The following is a 20,241-nucleotide window of genomic DNA, read 5'->3' as shown; positions in this document are numbered from 1 at the left end:
CTGTAAAGAGCAATATTGCATAGGAACCTGGAATGTTAGGTCCATGAATCAAGGCAAATTGGAAGTCATCAAACAGGAGATGGCAAGAGTGAACGTCGACATTCTAGGAATTAGCAAACTAAAATGGACTGGAATGGGTGAATTTAACTCAGATGACCATTATATCTACTACTGTGGGCGGGAATCCCTTAGAAGAAATAGAGTAGCCATCATCGTCAACAAAAGCGTCCAAAATGCAGTACTTGGATGCAATCTCAAAAACGACAGAATGATTTCTGTTCATTTCCAAGGCAAACCATTGAATATCACAGTAATCCAAGTCTATGCCCCAACCACTAATGCTGAAGAAGCTAAGTTGAATGGTTCTATGAAGACTTAAAAGACCTTTTCGAATGAACATCCAAAAGATGTCCTTTTCATTATAGGGGACTGGAATGCAAAAGTAGGAAGTCAAGAAACACCTGGAGTAACAGGCAAATTTGGCATTGGAATACAGAATGAAGCAGGGCAAAGATAATAGAGTTTTGCCAAGAGAACGCACTGGTCATAGCAAACACCCTCTTCCAACAACACAAGAGAAGACTCTACACATGGACATCACCAGATGGTCAACACCGAAATCAGATTGATTATATTCTTTGCAACCAAAGATGGAGAAGCTCTATACAGTCAGCAAAAACAAGACCAGGAGCTGACTGTGGCTCCGATCATGAACTCATTGCCAAATTCAGACTTAAATTGAAGAAAGTAGGGAAAACCACTAGACCATTCAGGTATGACCTAAATCAAATTCCTTATGATTATACAGTGGAAGTGAGAAGTAGATTTAAGGGACTAGATCTGATAGATAGAGTGCCTGATGAACTATGGACTGAGGTTCGTGACATTGTACAGGAGACAGGGATCAAGACCATCCCCATGGAAAAGAAATGCAAAAAAGCAAAATGGCTGTCTGGGGAGGCCTTACAAATAGCTGTGAAAAGAAGAGAAGTGAAAAGCAAAGGAGAAAAGGAAAGAATGCAGCGTTCCAAAGAATAGCAAGGAGAGATAAGAAAGCCTTCCTCAGCTATCAATGCAAAGAAATAGAGGAAAACAACAGAATGGGAAAGACTAGAGATCTCCTCAAGAAAATTAGAGATACCAAGGGAACATTTCATGCAAAGATGGGCTCGAAAAAGAACAGAAATGGTATGGACCTAACAGAAGCAGAAGATATTAAGAGGTGGCGAGAATACACAGAAGAACTGTACAAAAAAGATCTTCACGACCAAGATAACCATGATGGTGTGATCACTCACCTAGAGCCAGACATTCTGGAATGTGAAGTCAAGTTGGCCTTAGGAAGCATCACTATAAACAAAGCTAGTGGAGGTGATGGAATTCCAAGGGATCTATTTCAAATCCTGGAAGATGATGCTGTGAAAGTGCTGCACTCAATTTGCCAGCAAATTTGGAAAACTCAGCAGTGGCCACAGGACAGGAAAAAGTCAGTTTACATTCCAATCCCAAAGAAAGGCAATGCCAAAGAATGCTCAAACTACCATACAATTGCACTCATCTCATACGCTAGTAACGTAATGCTCAAAATTCTCCAAGCCAGGCTTCAGCAGTATGTGAACCATGAACTTCCAGACGTTCAAGCTGGTTTTAGAAAAGGCAGAGGAACCACAGATTAAATTGCCAACATCCTCTGGACCATGGAAAAAGCAAGAGGGTTCCAGAAAAACATCTATTTCTGCTTTGTTGACTATGACTATGACAAAACCTTTAACTGTATGAATCACAATAGCCTGTGGAAAATTCTGAAAGTGATGGGAATACCAGACCACCTGATCTGCTTCTTGAGAAACCTATATGCAGGTCAGGAAGCAACAGTTAGAACTGGACATGGAACAGCAGACTGGTTCCAAATAGGAAAAGGAGTATGTCAAGGCTGTATATTGTCACCATGTTTATTTAAATTCTATGCAGAGTACATCATGAGAAACGCTGGGCTGGAAGAAGCAGAAGCTGGAATCAAGATTGCTGGCAGAAATAGCAATAACCTCACATATGCAGATGACACCACCCTTATGGCAGAAAATGAAGAGGAACTAAAAAGCCTTTTGATTAAAGTGAAAGAGGAAAGTGAAAATGTTGGCTTAAAGCTCAACATTCAGAAAACTAATATCATGGCATCTGGTCCTTTCACTTCATGGGAAATAGATGGGGAAACAATGGAAACAGTGTCAGAGTTTATTTTTTGAGGCTCCAAAATCACTGCAGATGATGATTGCAGCCATGAAATTAAAAGATGCTTACTCCTTGGAAGGAAAGTTATGACCAACCTAGATAGCATATTCAAAAGCAGAGACATTACTTTGTCAACAAAGGTCCATCTGGTCAAGGCTATGGTTTCTCCAGTGGTTATGTGTGGATGTGAATATTGGACTGTGAAGAAATTTGAGTGCTGAAGAATTGATGCTTTTGAACTGTGGTGTTGGAGAAGACTCTTGAGAGTTCCTTGGACTGCAAGGAAATTCAACCAGTCCATTCTAAAGGAGACCAGTCCTGGGTGTTCTTTGGAAAGAATGATGCTAAAACTGAAACTCCAATACTTTGGCCACTTCATACGAAGAATTAACTCACTGGAAAAGACTCTGATGCTGGGAGGGATTGGGGGAGGGAGGAAAAGGGGACTACAGAGGATGAGATGGCTGGATGACATCACCGACTCGATGGACGTGATTTTGGGTGAACTCTGGGAGTTGGTGATGGACTGGGAGGCCTGGCGTGCTGTGATTCATGCGATCGCAAAGAGTCCGACACTACTGAGCGACTGAACTGAACTGAGGCCCTCCCTGATTGCTATTTCCATTTCTCCTGTTTTAGGTGCTTGGATTCTCAATTTAGAGCTATTACTATTTGCCTCCTGCAAGACTTTCTCTTTATCTTGGGCTTCTCTTAAATTCATTTCCAGCTTTGCCATATCTTCTGTAGGCAGCTTTAACCTGCACTATGTATCACTTTAATACACACAACCGTTTTGAAAAGCAGTCCTGTGGATTTCTATTTTCCTTTTAAAATCCTTGAGGGCTGTTTTAAAACTGCGAAATAAGAGAAACATTCCAGAAACTCTCTACAAAGATTCAACATTAGTTCCTTTGGGAAGAGAAACATGTTTTCCCAAGTAATAATGCTACCTCTTCCTCCTACCTTACAAAGAAGCTGTGAGAGAAGAAAAAAAAAAAATAGAAGTTAAGTTTCTAATAACTCCCAGGACTAGAGAATATTTAAATGGAAGGATCTGCTCTTCAGTCAACTGGCAAACTATATTTTTCTGACAGTAAATGTGAAATCTCATAGCAATTAAAATTATCTTTATATTTTGCCACATCAGTGTCCCTTCTATTGTGTTTCTGTATATCCCATTTTGGTTGTATTCACTATCAGCAGCTAGTGATTACTGAAGTAGTCATTGCAGCAAGAAACAGTTCCACAACTTTGCAGGAATTGAATAGCATGCTCCTCATTAAGAGCGCAAATTTTGATTCTGGGTAAGATAAAACTGTAGCGAAAATATATTTAATGAGAAAGAAAACCACTGTGTGTTTGCTTTGTCCCTTTTTTTTTTCTGCATATGCTGTTGTGACAGGACTATACAAAGAAGACAGTGGATGTTTGGTTCTCATTCCAGTAAGGTATTCAAATAGGAACAATTTTCATATCCATGATAAAGAGCTTTAATGCTGAGAACTGCCATATGAAGTGCCAGGGGATCGCTTCACCCCATTTTCACTATGAGGTCCATATTTGGAAAGGTTCTATCCCAGTAATAGTAGGATATACAGTTTGAGCTCTATCTTTAGTTGTGACATGGGATTGTTAAGCCATCTACCTGCTCTGTCTCCAACTTTATTCCTTATTTTAATGAATTTTTCAGATCCTAGAATGAGAGGTGACAGCAATGGCAGAGAAGAAAGTGACAACCTCTGAGAAATAAAATGACTTTGATTGTATTCATTTATTCATTATCAAACATAGATGCATGCTCAGTCGCTTCAGTTGTGTCTGACTCTTTGAAACCCTATGGTCTGTAGCCAGCCAGGTTCCTCAGTCCATGGCAAGAAAACTGGAGTGGGTTCCCATGCCCATCTCCAGGGGATCTTCCTGACCCAGAGATCAAACTCATGTCTTTTTAACCACGAGGCAGATTCTTTACCAATTAAGCCAACAGGGAAGCTTCATCAAAAATATTAAATATTTATTATATTCTATGCTTTCTCAGGTAGCGCTAGTAGTAAAGAAACTGCCTGCCTATGCCGGAGACATAAGAGATGCGAGTATGTTCCCTGGGTCGGAAAGATCCCCTGGAAAGGAGAGCATGGCAACCCACCCAGTATTCTTGCCAAGAGAATCCCATGGACAGAGGAGCCTGCTGGGCTACAGTCCATAGGGTCACAGAATTGGACATGACTGAAGTGACTTCAGACTCATGCATGCATTCTACTAGGTGCTAGCATGCAAAGATGACTTAGCATTTCAAGAGATCATTTCTTAAGGAGGATACAGAAATTGAATCAGTTTATTATGCAGTCTACAAGGTCTAAATACAACATCAATATACCTAAATATACAGAAAGTGCAACGAACCTTCAGAAGGAACAGAATCTAAGTTGGCCTTAAATAATCAGATGGGGCTTAAAGGAATAGAGAATTGTCAGGTGAAATGTTGGGGCATGTTGGAGGATAGATCATTTTAATAGAGGTAAAACAGACTGTGCAGAGGCAGAGAGGCCCAAGAAAACAGTGTATTTATAAAGCTTCATTTAGTTTGCATCACTAGTCCATGTTCTCATTAGATAAGTCAAATTAAACTCTCACATACATATGTACTGTCAGTCATGTGGAGTGACTCTGACATGGTTCTTAGTTGTATAAAATTAGGTTCAGTTCAAATGAAATCCAACTGCAGATGAAGAGGAATGGGTTACTGATGTTTACTTTCCACAGGGGCACTCGCACTGCCATATTTCTCAAAATGGAAACAAGTGGGTAAAACTGTTCAAAGATGGATAGTGTATAAAAACACTTCAGGCTTCTTTCAGCCCTGAGCTTTTGTATGTTATGAAATGGAATTTTTTGAACTTAAAAAATTATAGTAATGGTTAAGAGATATGAGAATTAAGTTGCAAAAGATATCACAATTGAAAATCGCATTTCTCCTTCTCCAATGGTATAAGGCTACCCTTTATAAACAAAGATAATGACTATTGAATCCCTGTTATATAAAATTAGGTATTTTGAGTTTTTTTTTCTTGTGGTGAGATACATTTCACAAATCTATTATCTCTATTGTTAGCAGCCATTGGCAAGTATTTACAGAGAAAGATGGATCAAATTAAGTTCATAATACAGTAAGTATGGTGTCTATGTATATATCATTTAATCCTCACAATAGCTCTAAGTGATAGGTGTTATTATTTGCTTGTTGTTGTCAGTGTGTGTGTGTGTGTGTGTGTGTGTGTGTGTGTTTTGTTTCAGAAAATAGAGGCAGAGAAAGATTGGGTCACTCATCTAGTAATTGAAGAACCAGAACTTAATGTTATGGCTTATGCTCTTATCTGGTACTTCATGCTATCAATCTCTAATGATATGAAGTTGATCAAGATTGCAGGAGTAGACAATAGTATGGCCATATAAAAGTTAACATATTTTTACCTCCTCTCCCACAATTCTGTTATATTAATGCATCTCTTTCAGCACATTGGAGAAGTCATTGGCACCCCACTCCAGTACTCTTGCCTGAAAAATCCCATGGATGGAGGAGCCTGGTAGGCTGCAGTCCATGGGGTCGCGAAGAGTTGGACACAACTAAACGATTTCCCTTTCACTTTTCACTTTCATGCATTGGAGAAGGAAATGGCAACCCACTCCAGTGTTCTTGCCTGGAGAATCCTGTGAACAGAGGGTTCTGGTGGGCTGCCGTCTATGGGGTCGCACAGAGTCGGACATGACTGAAGTGACTTAGCAGTAACAGTTAGGTGCATTGGTTCAAAACATGTCTCTCATTGTCCTTATTCTCTCTACTGCTCTGATCTGTCATACATCCTACTTATCATCAACTTTTCTAAGTAACATAGGTTCTTTAAATATGCCCTAACTATTCCCAGAAATATTGAGTGAACCCAATAATCTCTATGACCTCAGAATTCTAGTAACATTTATTTTCTGTACTGCTAAGTTGACACTCACTATACATAGATATTTATCGGATTACTTGTAATGATTGTATATACATATCTTATAATATTCTGTATTCTCTATGCCTAGTTCAGTAATTTACAGAGGTAAATATTCAATATCTTTGCTTATGATGATGCCAATCACAGAATACTTAATTGGACCTTGGCTTCCTTAACACCTTAGGTACTAACTTATCTAGTAAAACAATTCTTCTACTTCAGTATTCATTTCTTTATAGATATTGTTCTGGAAAATGATACATCATATAAGATTAGTGTATAAGAAAACAACTTAGAGTATCAATGCTAAAAAGTAAATAGAACTGGCCCAAAGGAAATAGTTGCAATTATGTCAGAATTTCATTGAATTGTTATCTTACCAGAGGATTTACTTGCTTTTTTCAGTTTCTTTGCACATTTTCTTTGTTACTTTTTTTGACAATGTCACAAAGGGGTTGAAGTCCAAATGTGACAGATGCGATGTGTCTGATTAGTTCATTAGATGAGGAAAGGCTGCGTCTACAGATAGTGCATGAACCAGACTGCAACATTGCTGGTATGTTCATTTGAGTGCCCACATGATGGATGCTGGATGCATGACGGATGGCCAAATCCATTGGGGGAACTGTCAAACTGAAGCTATCATCAGAATTTTGGCCATTTGGGGGTCATGGATGTTCACTTTTCCCAGTAGATTTAGAGAATTTAGCTCTTCTTTTAGCTCTGACATCTTAATGTGTCTGATTTGAGACCACTCTATAAAACTCCAGGTAAATAGCCATAGAATAATTGATATAAAGAGTAATAGACAAACACATATAATTTTATATGTAGAAGTTGCTTTTCCTGAAAACTTTTATCAAAAATGATAATGACTGCCAGCTAATTAAGTCTAGGTCTACAGGAAAAGTTTCTCAAATACATGGTTTGACCAAAACTATTTCTCTCCTACTACCTCTTGTCTTGTTTTATATTGAAAAATGTTCTTAAAGGAAAGGCCAGGTAAGAATTTGGCTTGCTGACAGACAACAGATTTTTCTTCTGGAAAACTGTCTTTATATAACAAAAGGAAAAAGGAAAAGCATCTGATGTATAACTTTGCCTTCTCTAAATTTATGACTCAAGTAAGTCCTTACAAGTAGAAATAATAGTAAGTCTTCATATAAAATAGAAGATTAAATAGAAAATTGTAACTTTTACTTAAAAGGATATCCCATTCAGTTGAGAAATGACAAGGATAATCAACCTTTGTGCTTGACATAACTTTAGGCTGTTGTGACAAGTACATCTAGTCTCTAAACTTATGTGAACTTCGCACACTTGAACTTCTTTGATCTATCTCAGGCTCAGATTTCTGCCCCATGTGCAAACATTCCCTGCTTCTATTTTCCTGTTACTGCAACATTTCATGTAATTTGTTAAGCTTCAAGATTCTTCTAGCAGGTTTTAGAAACTCCCGTTCCTCTTTCCCAGCCATGTATCCAGCAGTCTCTACTTATACACTTTCCTTGGCTTGGTCTTTAAGTGGCTCCCTATTGCAATAACCACCCCTACTTGATAAAGCCTTTCCTTGCAAAAGACTGGACTTGCATATGTTGGGAGGTTGGGGAGCTTAACCATGGGGGCAGGACTTAAACAAGAAAAACTATCATATTCTATCATTTCTCCACAAATAAACCAGGCCTCAGTTTCTCATCTCTAAAAGGTGATAATGATCTCTTCTGGTTTCTACGACACAGATATATTCAGGGGGACACATGAAAAGACATATTGGGCCAGGAGCCATTTGAAAGTATAGTGCTGTGTTAGATAATTACTTACCATTACTATACCCATTAGTATAAATGATGTTTTCTTTTAATCCAGTAATTTTCCAAGTGTGGTCCTTGGAGGACTTTGATCCAGCAGTCACAGAGTCACTTGGGAACTTACTAGGAATGCAAATACATGGGTCCTCTTTAGATCCATTAAATCAAAAACTCTGAAGCTTGAGGCCTAGCAATCTGTTAAGCCCTCCTGTTAATTTTGATGCATATTCAAGTTTGAGAACTTAATAATTAAAGTATAACAGTGAGTTTGCAAAAAAAAAAAAAAAAAGTTTTTGACAAGAGCTTTGAAACATTTAAGACAACAGTTGCATTTACCCATACCTAAAAATAATGCCTAAATGCCTGGAAAGTCATTCATTTTAAAGCATTCAAATGTAGATATTTATTCTGATAGATGATATAGATGCTTGATTCATTTCTTATTCTTTAGTTATTTCCTTGCTTATTGAAGAGATGTGAATGAACACAAGAGGCACAGTTTAAAAAACAGAGCCCTGGAATTCTTCTCACATGCTACTCTCATCGTGATAAAAAATTCACTATTGATGAATGACTTCTGTACTCTGTGAGATATCAAGCGCTATTAGTCACTCACTTATGCAATTTAAATGCTGGATTTTGTTTTTCAGTACTGCAGACCCATTACCAAAGAGGGCCCAGCTGTCACTTTTTTGCTTCAGGGACATTCTCTGAAAATTCAATGGGTTTTGCTTCAATTCAGAAAGTGGAAAGCATTAGGTTTGTGACAATTATTATATATCTCTTCAGGGCTCTAATACTATCAAGTCAGAGAGGAGAATAGCAGTAATTGGCTAGATTCATCAAAAGAGCATATTTATTCTTAAAATATTTTTTTGAAGTGGATAAGGGTCCATTGAACTGCTAGGTCAACAGGCACAATGCCAGTGTTACATGAATACCTAACATTTCGGTGGCACTGTTGAAAATATATTCACTAACTATCTTTTCCATATTTATGTTCATAAAAACTCTTAGGTAAGATTGGGAACACAGAGTTTAGGCAAATAATGTCTCTTTCTTTTGATTCAATATTTTCCTCCTAAAGTGGAGATAGTGGGAATACTTATGTAATTGATGATGGGGAATAAATTCTTAAAGAGAAGAAAGGTATCATTACTACTTTGGCACACTTAACTCCTTCTAACACATCTCTAAGCATTCTTTCATTTACAACAAATGATAATTTTCATCCCTTTTCAGCTGTTCCAAGTGTACAGGATGGCTAGACACTAACTCCTATCAACAACTAAAAGTAGCCTAGCATGAGGTCAAAGTGAGAAAGAATACGGAGCAATAGCTCACATATTAGGAGTAGATGGAGGATACCTAGGGGCTAAGAATACACAAATCAAAATATTGACAGGAAAGACAAGAGCTCAAGGTTCCTGGCCCATTTTATGCTTTTTATATGTTAAGATTTCTCACTTTGAATCAGGAAATCCTTTCACTGTTTAGAAGTTATACTTAAAACTAAAGGGCAACATTCCCCTATTGCTGAGGAGGCAGGGAGTGTTGTGGCAGAAGTTGCTTTTCCTGAAAGCTTTAAGATCAGCAGGGATTTGGTGTGTGTGTGTGGTTAGGAAGGGTACGGTGGGAGGAGGGGACACACAACACCAACACCTGTGGCTAAAAATAAAATCACTGAAATCATGGGATGTGGATGCTGTTACTGATATGTTCCTTTTGGAAGCTGGGAAAATGGAGTAAGGGTTGGAAGCAACTTAAAGGTATAGAAAGGATCTATTACATTATTTAACTCAGATATATTAGTAATTTCAACAAAAAGGTAGAGCCTATTGTTAAAAGGCAGCATACTGGAGAAGGAAATAACAACCCACTCCAGTATTCTTGCCGGGAAAAGTCAATGGACAGAGGAGCCTGGCGGGCTGCAGTCCACGGGGGTTACATGACTGAGCATGCGTACATGAGGGTGGAAGGAGACGGGTTGGTAGCAAAAATTGGTAGAACTAAAAAAAAAGGAGGGCAGCATACTTCTCTAAAGAATTTAAACCTTTCAATAATGGATTCCATTAAGATATGGCATCCATAACTTAATTGCCTGGATGACTCCATTGGACATGCCTTAGGAAACTCGTGATGTTTGAGCAAGGGTGAAACCAATGCAACAATCTACCTGCCTTTCTCTAGGTAACTACTGGGATTTTCTTTAAACCTACAAAATTGCCTGACATTTCCAAAGGTTAAATTGTCACTTAAAAAGAGAAAGCATTAATTTCATTTAAATGACTGAAGTTCGATGCCAATTTCTCAAAGTAGTAGCAAGCACTTAGTGATGAATAATGTGTACCTAAAGATAAGACTTCATCTATTAAGTTTTACTTTATTCTCACCTATTGCTGCTAAGTCACTTGAGTCGTGTCCGACTCTGTGCGACCCCATAGATGGCAGCCTACAAGGCTCCCCCATCCCTGGGATTCTCCAGGCAAGAACACTGGAGTGGGTTGCTATTTCCTTCTCCAATTCTCACCTATTACTTTTTGGTAAAACAATAAAGCACAATTCTTACAAGGATGAGAATCTGATTTTACCACTACTATTTGATTCCATCATTGATTTTTATCCCACACTTGTCTCCTATGACACTCTTATCATCATTTCATACTAGTAGGGAAAAGAGTTGAAAGACTACTGCTTATTCATCATGATAAAGTTACATAAAATCTGAGCCTCAGTTTCTTCCTTTGAAATAAGTGAATAAGAAAGGTTTTGGAGTCAGACTGACCTGAATTCAAATTTTGACTCTGCCTTTTCAGGTGAATCTCATAACTTCTATGAACATCATTTTGTGATAATACTTACTGCCTGTGCAGGTTTTGTAGGATTACATGAGATACTGTATTGACACATGTAGCGCTTAGCATATTGTAAATGTCCCCTTAATGTTAGCTTCTTCTATGATGGTGATTGATGATGATGAAAAAAGAAGATGAAATGATGTTTATGAAGACAGTGTTAATACTTATCATGCTTACCTCACTAGAAAGAGGACAGCACTATGCAAAATAATAAAGAATGACCAGTAATGATTTGTCAAATAGATCTTCCAAGGCAAAGAGGTACATCTTTTACTGGGGTAAAGATATTCTCACAGTTTTTATAACCAAATTGGACACAAGTTATACACTCAATGTATAATAATTATGTACGCTGATGAGGGTAACCCATTAGAGAAGGAAACACTGATGTGAAGGTGACAAATGTTGGATTCATCTCTTTAAACAGGGAAGAGGGAATGAAATTTAGTATGTAAATTGAGGAGCTGAGCTATCTAGATGCACTGACACTTTATCTATGCTAAAAGAAGGAAAAATGGAGTATATGGGCACAAATGTAAGCAGATATGTGGATGTGACAGAGGGAGCTTATAGATATTCTCTTCTGGTACCTTCATAGGGAAATCTGAAGATGATGGAGGAGGTATTATAAACTCAAATAGAGAGGCAAAATGTGAAATAATCACCAAGTAGGAATGAACCAACAACTAGAACTGAATATCAAGTTCTAGGAAAAATCTTATTTTAAGATATACCTCATTTGTTGAACCTCCAGTTAGAACTACAGAATGAATATTCAGTGAGAACCAAATAAATGGCTTGTGTATTGTATCAATTGTATACTGAGTGAAATCCTATCTAATGTTCCTCATTAGAGAAGTGAGAAAAAAACATAAAGCCAAACTGAGACATTTTATAAGTATTAATTTTACATAAAATCTTTTTTCTAATAGTTTCTCAGTGACATGCTTTTGAAGAGGTCTTGGAGGTTTCAGCTTCTTCATTTCATCTATTTTTTGTTACCTTAATAGAGGTGATAATGATGAACACAGTGTGTTAGAGTTTAAAAATAGCTAAAACAAATCTAATTCCATGAAACTTAAGCTATAGAGGTGACATGAGGGCTACTGTCTACTTGCAACGGTGTGTCTTGTGTTGGAAATTGGATTTTTGTTTCTGAAACGAAAAACTATGCTCTACTTTTACACTATCTAAAAAGGAAAATGGCCACCTAGGGTCAGGACACCAGACTGACTGATGGTAGGAATGGAAAAAAAAAAAGTATGCTTCAAGTGGAACAGTACATATACTGACAGAGAATTTATAAATGCCATGGCTTGAAAATATTCCATCCATAATAAATTTTGGTAACATTGAAGAGGTAAACAGTTTTTATTAAATGAATATTTCCTTACACCATCATATTTACTCTTCATAAGTATACTTTGGCATCATTTACCTGTTTTTCACTATTTAATATCATCATATATTTGATTTCACAATTTATCTTTCTCTTAATTTTTTATTTCATTTTATTACTCTTTCACTAGATTTTGAAGATCAATACTTAGTTCTTAGTATTCAACCTCTGGTGAAAATAATTAAATGGGTAAGAAAACACTATTCTGTGATTTCAACTGACATATTAATATAAATCATCCCTACCTTTATCATTTTGTAAATGATTTATCATTTATGTTTTCTTTTTCACCTTGATTCAGGGCTTATTTAACAAAGTTTTTGTAAGTGTTTAAGTTTGAGGGTGTGTCTTCTTGTGCTGATTTCTGGATTTAATAAATTGTGATCAAGAGAATGAACAATATAACCTCTAGACTGTGGAATACAATCATACCTAGGAGATATTGCAGGTTCCATTCCAGATCACTACAATGCAGTGACTATTTCCATAAAGCGAGTAATATTTTTTTGGTTTCCCAGGGCATATAAGAATTATATTGATACTACTCTGTAGTCTATTAAGTGTTCTATAGCATTATGTCCTAAAAAAACAATGTACATATCTTGATTTCAAATTTCTTTACTGTTGAACAAATGCTAACCACCACCTGAGGCAATGCTAAAGAACGTTCAAACTACAGCACAATTACACTCATCTTACACACTAGCAAAGTAATGCTCAAAATTCTCAAAGCTAGGCTTCAACAGTACATGAACCATGAACTTCCAGATGTTCCAGCTGGATTTAGAAAAGGCAGAGGAACCAGAGATCAAATTGCAACATCCACTGGATCATAAAAAAAGCAAGAGAATTCAAGAAAAACATCTACTTCTGCTTCATTGACTATCCTAAAGCCTTTGACTCTGTGGATCACAACAAACTGTGGAAAATTCTTAAAGAGATGGGAATACCAGACCACCTTACCAGCCTCCTGAGAAATCTATATGCTAGTCAAGAAGCAACAGTTAGAACTGGACATGGAACAATGGACTGAGTCCAAATTGAGAAAGGAGTACATAAAGGCTATATATATATATATGTCACCTGGCTTATTTAACTTATATGCAGAGTACATCATGCAAAATGTCCAGCTGGATGAAACACAAGCTGGAATTGAGATTGCAGGTAGAAATATCAGTAACCTAAAATATGCAGATGAAACCACCCTAAAGGCAGAAAGTGAAGAACTAAAGAGCCTCTTAATGAAGGTGAAAGAGGAGAGTGAAAACCTGGCTTAAAACTCAGCATTGGAAAAAATGAAGATCATGGCATTTGGTCCCATCACTTCATGGCAAATAGATGGGGAAATAATGGAATCAGTGACAGACTGTATTTTCCTGGGCTCCAAAATCTCTGCAGATGGTGACTGCAGCTGTGAAATTGAAATACCTTTGCTCCTTGGAAGGAAAGCTATGACAAACCTAAACAGCATATTAAAAAGCAGAGACATTACTTTACTAGCAAATTTCTGTGTAGTCAAAGATACGGTTTTTCCAGTAGTCATGTATGGATGTGAGAGTTTGACCATAAAGAAAGCTGAGCACTGAAGAATGGGTGCCTTTGAACTGTGGAGCTGGAAAAGACACTTGAGAATCCCTTGGACAGCAAGGAGATCAAACTAGTCAATCCTAAAGGAAATCAGTCCTGAATATGCACTGGAGGAACTGATGCTGAAGGTGAAGCTCCAATACTCTGGCCACCTTATGTGAAGAACTGACTCATTGGAAAAGACCCTGATGCTGGGAAAAATTGAAAGCAGGAGAAAAAGGGGACAAAAGAGGATGAGATGGTTGGATGGCATCACTGACTTGATGTGGACATGAGCTTGAGTAAGCTCCAGGAGTTGGTGATGGACAGGGAAGCCTGGCATGCTGCTGTCCATTTGGGTCAGACAGGACTGAGTGACTGAACTGAACTCAATTGAACCAGCACCATCTGAGCCTTCAGCTAGTCATAATCACTTTGCTGGTAGATCTTCCCTAATGTTGATGCCTGCTACCTTATACTGCTAAAGTATAGCGTGGCTGTGGCAATTTATCTTGCCATTTTTCTGCTTTATTGAGGTATAATTCATTAAAACTGTATTTGGTTTTGGCCTATCTAAGGTTTTGACATGCTTTCCTCTAAAAGCTTAACCAAAATTTCTAGCTTTTCAATTAAAGTGTGAGACATGCACTTCTTCTTTCACATGAACACTTAAAGACCATTGTAAGGTCTTTAATTGACCGAATTTCAATGGGGTGGCAAAGGGTTGGACACGACTGAGTGACTGAACTGAAGGAAAGGAAGAAAGATAGGGTAACACCAATCAGTGGAACAGTTAGAATACACATAACATTTATCAATTAAGTGTGCTATCTTTTATGGGTACAGTTTGTGGGGACCAAAAACAATTGCAATAATAAGAATGAAAAACTTTGAAATATTGTGATAACTACCAAAATGTGATACAGAGATATGAAGTGAGCAAATGATGGAAAAATGGCACCAATAGATATTTTGCTCAAAGCAGAATTGCCACAGATTTTCAATTTGTAAAACAAAACACAATATCTACAAAGCTCAATAAAATGAGGTATGCCCGTAGCTGTTAGAATAATTTATTATATTTTTTATTTATCATTATTATAAACATCTTTTTGGCCAAATGCATGCTCAATAGCTTTTTTTAATTTATTTTAATTGGAGGCCAATTACTTTACAATATTGTGGTTTTTGACATACATTGAGATGAATCAGCCATGGGTGTACATGTGTCCCCCATCCTGAATCCCCCGCCCACCTTCCCTCCCCATCCCATCCCTCAGGGTCATTCCAGTGCACCAGCCCTGAGCACCCTGTCTCATGCATCAAACCTGGACTGGTGGTCTATTTCACATATGATAATATACATGTTTCAATGCTATTTTCTCAAATCATCCCACCCTCACCTTCTGCCACAGAGTCCAAAAGTCTGTTCTTTACATCTCTGTCTCTTTTGCTGTCTCTCATATAGGGTCATCATTACCATCTTTCTAAATTCCATATATATGCGTTAATATACTATATTGGTGTTTTTCTTTCTGACTTACTTTGCTTTGTATAATAGGCTCCAGTTTCATCCACATCATTAGAACTGGTTCAAATGCATTCTAATAGTTGAGCAATATTCCATTGTGTATATGTACCACAGCTTTCTATATGTACCACAGCTTTCTTATCCATTCATCTGCCAATGGGCATCTAGATTGCTTCCATGTCCTGGCTATTATAAACAGTGCTGCAATGAACATTGGGGTACACATGTCTCTTTCAATTCTGGTTTCCTTGGTGTGTATGCCCAGCAGCGGGATTGCTGGGTGGTATGGTAGTTATATTTCCAGTTTTTAAAGGAATCTCCACACTGTTCTCGATAGTGACCATACAAGTTTGCATTCCCACCAACAGTGTAAGAGGGTTCCTTTTTCTCCACTCTCTCTCTCCAGCATTTATTGCTTGTAGACTTTTTTTTTTTTTTTTTGTCTTTCATTTATTTGTGGAATTTCTCCTAATGTTCTTTTTTTTAATTTTATTTTATTTTTAAACTTTACATAATTGTATTAGTTTTGCCAAATATCAAAATGAATCCGCCACAGGTATACATGTGTTCCCCATCCTGAGTGTTTGTAGACTTTTTGATGGCAGCCATTCTGACTGGCGTGAAATGGTACCTCATTGTGGTTTTGATTTGCATTTCTCTGATAATGAGTGATGTTGAACATCTTTTCATGTGTTTGTTAGCCATCTATATGTCTTCTTTGGAGAAATGTCTGTTTAGTTCTTTGGCCCATTTGTTGATTGGGTCACTTATTTTTCTGTAATTGAGCTGCAGGAGTTGCTTGTATATTTTTGAGATTGATTATTTGTCAGTTGCTTCGTTTGCTATTATTTTCTCCCATTCTGAAGGCTGTCTTTTCACCTTGATTATAGTTTCCTTCATTGTGCAAAAGCTTTAAAGTTTAATTAGGTCCCATTTGTTTATTTTTGCATTTATTTCCATTACTCTGGGAGATGTGTCATAGAGGATCCTGTGATGATTTACTTCAGAGAGTGTTTTGCCTACATTTTGCTCTAGGAGTTTTATACTTTCTGGTCTTACATTTAGATCTTTAATGCATTTTGAGTTTATTTCTGTGGATGGTGTTATAAAGTGCTCTAGTTTCATTGTTTTACAAGTGGTTGATCATTTTTCCCAGCACTACTTGTTAAAGAGGTTGTCTTTTCTCCATTGTATATTCTTTGTGCCTCCTTTGCCAAAGATAAGTGTCCATAGGTGTGTGGATTTATCTCTGGGCTTTCTATTTTGTTCCACTGATCTATGTTTCTGTCCTTGTGCCAGTACCATACTGTCTTGATGACTGTTGCTTTGTAGTACAGTCTGAAATCAGGCAGGTTGATTCCTCCAGTTCCATTCTTATTTCTTAAGATTGCTTTAGCTATTTGTGTTTTTTTTTATTTCCATACAAATTGTGAAATTATTTGTGCTAGTTCTCTGAAAAATACCATTGGTAGCTTGATAGGGATTGCATTGAATCTATAGATTGCTTTGGGTAGTGTACTCATTTTCACTATATTGATTCTTCTGATCCATGAACATGGTATATTTCTCCATGTATTTGTGTCCTCTTTGATTTCTTTCATCAGTTTTTTATAGTTATCTATACATAGGTCTTTTGTTTCTTTAAGTAGGTTTACTCTAAGTATTTTATTCTTTTCGTTGCAATGATGAATGGAATTGTTTCCTTAATTTCTCACTTTTCTCATTGTTAGTGTATAGGAATGCAAGGGATTTCTCTGTGTTACTTTTATATCCTGCAACTTTACTATATTCATTGATTAGCTCTAGTAATTTTCTGGTGGAGTCTTTAGGGGTTTCTATGTAGAGGATCATGTCATCTGCAAACAGTGAGAGTTTTACTTCTTCTTGTCCAATATGGATTCCCTTTATTTCTTGTTCTTCTCTGATTGCTATGGCTAAAACTTCCAAAACTATGTTGAATAGTAGGGTTGAGAGTGGGCATCCTTGTCTTGTTCCTGACTTTAGGGAAAATGCTTTCAATTTTTCACCAGATCAATAACTTTTTAGATATCATGACTTTTTGAAATCTCTATTTGTAGAGTTTGAAGTTTTATATAAATCTTATTGGGGCCATTATACAAATTCTATTTCCTTTTCAAAAGAATTTTTAATTAATTTCTTTTTTAATTTTGGCCACATCATGTGGAATATAGAATCTTAGTTCCCCAACCAGGGATTGAACCCACATCCCCTACATTGGACGTGTGGAGTCTTAACTATTGGGCCACGAGGGATGTCCCTAAAATTTTTTAAAATTTCTACCTCAGACAGGTGCCTTCAGCCCCAGGCTGGCACTGGTCTTCTTGGGCAGCAGAATGGTCTGGATGTTGGTCCAGAGGCCTCCCCAGGTCATCATAGGCCACTCAGCAATTTTCGTGAACCCCACATTACAAATGGCTAAATGGAGGTGGCTCGTGGTGATCCAAGTCTTCTTGTTGCCTGGGTGGCATTGCCTGTCAGCTCTGGGATCCCATAGTTAGGTACTTGAGCAATGCAACCAACAATAAGGTGCCCACTTGCTAGGCATAGTGGTCAGTCCAAGCAGCCCACCAGAAAATGGAGTCCTGTATGTGACTAGCACTGCACTGGACCTGGCTTTGCCACCTGTCTTTCCAGAGCTGAACATGATATCCGAGGTAGGGGAGCAGTGTGGAAGATGCACTGTAAGGCCAAGGAACAGTCTCCTGCCACAATCCAACTCTACTTTTCTTTAATCTTTGTAGTATATCAAATATTAAAATATATATACTAACATCTGTGATAATTGTCGTTATATCCTTTTCTCCTTACATATTATGGTTTTCTACTATTTTGCATCTGTTGCTACTTTTTTCCTGTTAAAATGTTTTTAACTGTTAAATTATTTTTATTACTCTTGTCCCAGAGTTATTAATGATGCTTCACAAAAGTTTTCCATTTGAATGTAAATCAATAGTCATGTTAATTATATTATAATCATTCCATTCTTTATCTTATTTGCAGCATTTGATCTTAAATTCTATCTCTGATACTAATACTGCCACTCTTACTCTTTTATTGTTTTCATTTGCCTATATCATTGCCTGCTCATTTTCAAACGTTTTTTGGTCACTTTATGACCAAAAGTACATTTTACATAATCATGATTTTTGTTTTCTTTGGTCATGGTAATAGAGCATATTAAAGCTTAAGTTAATAGGTGAGATTATTTCTTATACATAATTTTTAGCATTTATTATGTTTTGTAGATTCTTTGCCATTCTCTTTTAGATTCTTTACTTTGGCTGGATTGATCTTTTTTTTTTTTTTTTCAGTGCCACCCATAATCATCTGGGCATATTTCTGTGAATCTTAAATGCTTACTTTCCAGTTTAGAGGGGATCTATGCCTGCTTGCTGACTGCCTAGAAATCTGTATGGCATAAGAAGAAGTTGCCAAGTCCAAATTTCTGGGTCTGTAACTGGCCCTGTAGTTAAAGACATCATCAAACCTGTACATTCTTCTGGGTGACTCACAGTCTCAGCTGTATCTGAGCTCATCTGCCAGTCTCAACAATCAGACAGGGTCATTTTAGTGGTTAGTTGTCTAAGCAGTCAGATAGGAGGGAAAGAACACCAGAAGCACATACTCAAGTCTCTATTTTCTTTGTTTGTTTTAATATGTGTTGGATTGTCATGTTCTTAGATCTCTAGCACTAAAGTTGTACATTTCAACTTCCTGAGGACCCAATTTCACAGAACAAAACAGTGATTTCTTCTCAATTCCACATGCCATGGAAGGACAGAATGTGGAATAAATTCTTTCATTTGTCTTTGCTTTTTCAAAATTGAATAAAAGAAAACGGTCACTCCTATCAAGACAAAATTTTTATTCAGAATATCAAATAATTTAAAGTCCCTACATTTATATAATGCTATAAAAACAAGCTTTATATACTTGCATTATTTGAATTGTATTCTCATAGTAACTCCTCGTAGAAACTTCTCATAGTGAGAAGAAAGAGTCATTATCTCCACTTTACAATTGATAAAACTAGGGCTGAGTGATATTAAATGACTTGTTCAGGTTCATTGCTAGAAATAAGTAGGTACTATTATGAAAAGTACCAACTTCTCATAGTGAGAAGAGACAGCCATTATTTCTACTTTACAGTTGATAAAAGTCAGGCTGATTGATGTTGAATGACTTGTTCAAGTTTATCCAGCTAGGAATAAGTAGGTAATATTCACATGTTGTTAGGCTAAACTTAACTGCTCTTTTCTCTATGCATACTGTACCCTCAAATGTAAAGCCATTCACATCTGATATAAATCTTTACTATTGATCACTCTTCTCCCTCTCTGACCTTAGTTTTGAGCATTTAGAAAGAGAAACATAATAAAGATAAAGCCCAAAACAGTAATACCTGACTGCTGCTGCTGCTGCTGCTAAGTCGCTTCAGTCGTATCTGACTCTGTGCGACCCCATAGACGGCAGCCCACCAGGCTCCCCCATCCCTGGGATTCTTCAGGCAAGAACATTGGAGTAGGTTGCCATTTCCTTCTCCAATGCATGAAAGTGAAAAAATAAAGTGAAGTTGCTCAGTCGTGTCCGACTCCTAGCGACCCCATGGACTGCAGCCCTTCAGGCCCCTCCGTCCATGGGATTTTCCAGGCCAGAGTACTGGAGTGGGGTGCCATTGCCTTCTCCGAATACCTGACTAGGATGGTTAAAGAAGAAGCACTCTGACTTGTAATGTCCCCTAAACATGAGTGCTTGAAATCATCTTTTGATGGAACATTCTGTAGGACACATATGATTTTCATACTAAGTAGCATACACACATACACACATATAT

Source organism: Bos indicus, chromosome X (genome assembly GCF_029378745.1).
Source record: "Bos indicus isolate NIAB-ARS_2022 breed Sahiwal x Tharparkar chromosome X, NIAB-ARS_B.indTharparkar_mat_pri_1.0, whole genome shotgun sequence".
NCBI classification, from domain to species: domain Eukaryota; kingdom Metazoa; phylum Chordata; class Mammalia; order Artiodactyla; family Bovidae; genus Bos; species Bos indicus.
The sequence above is the reverse complement of the archived record's forward strand: the minus strand, read 5'-3'. Positions refer to the sequence as shown.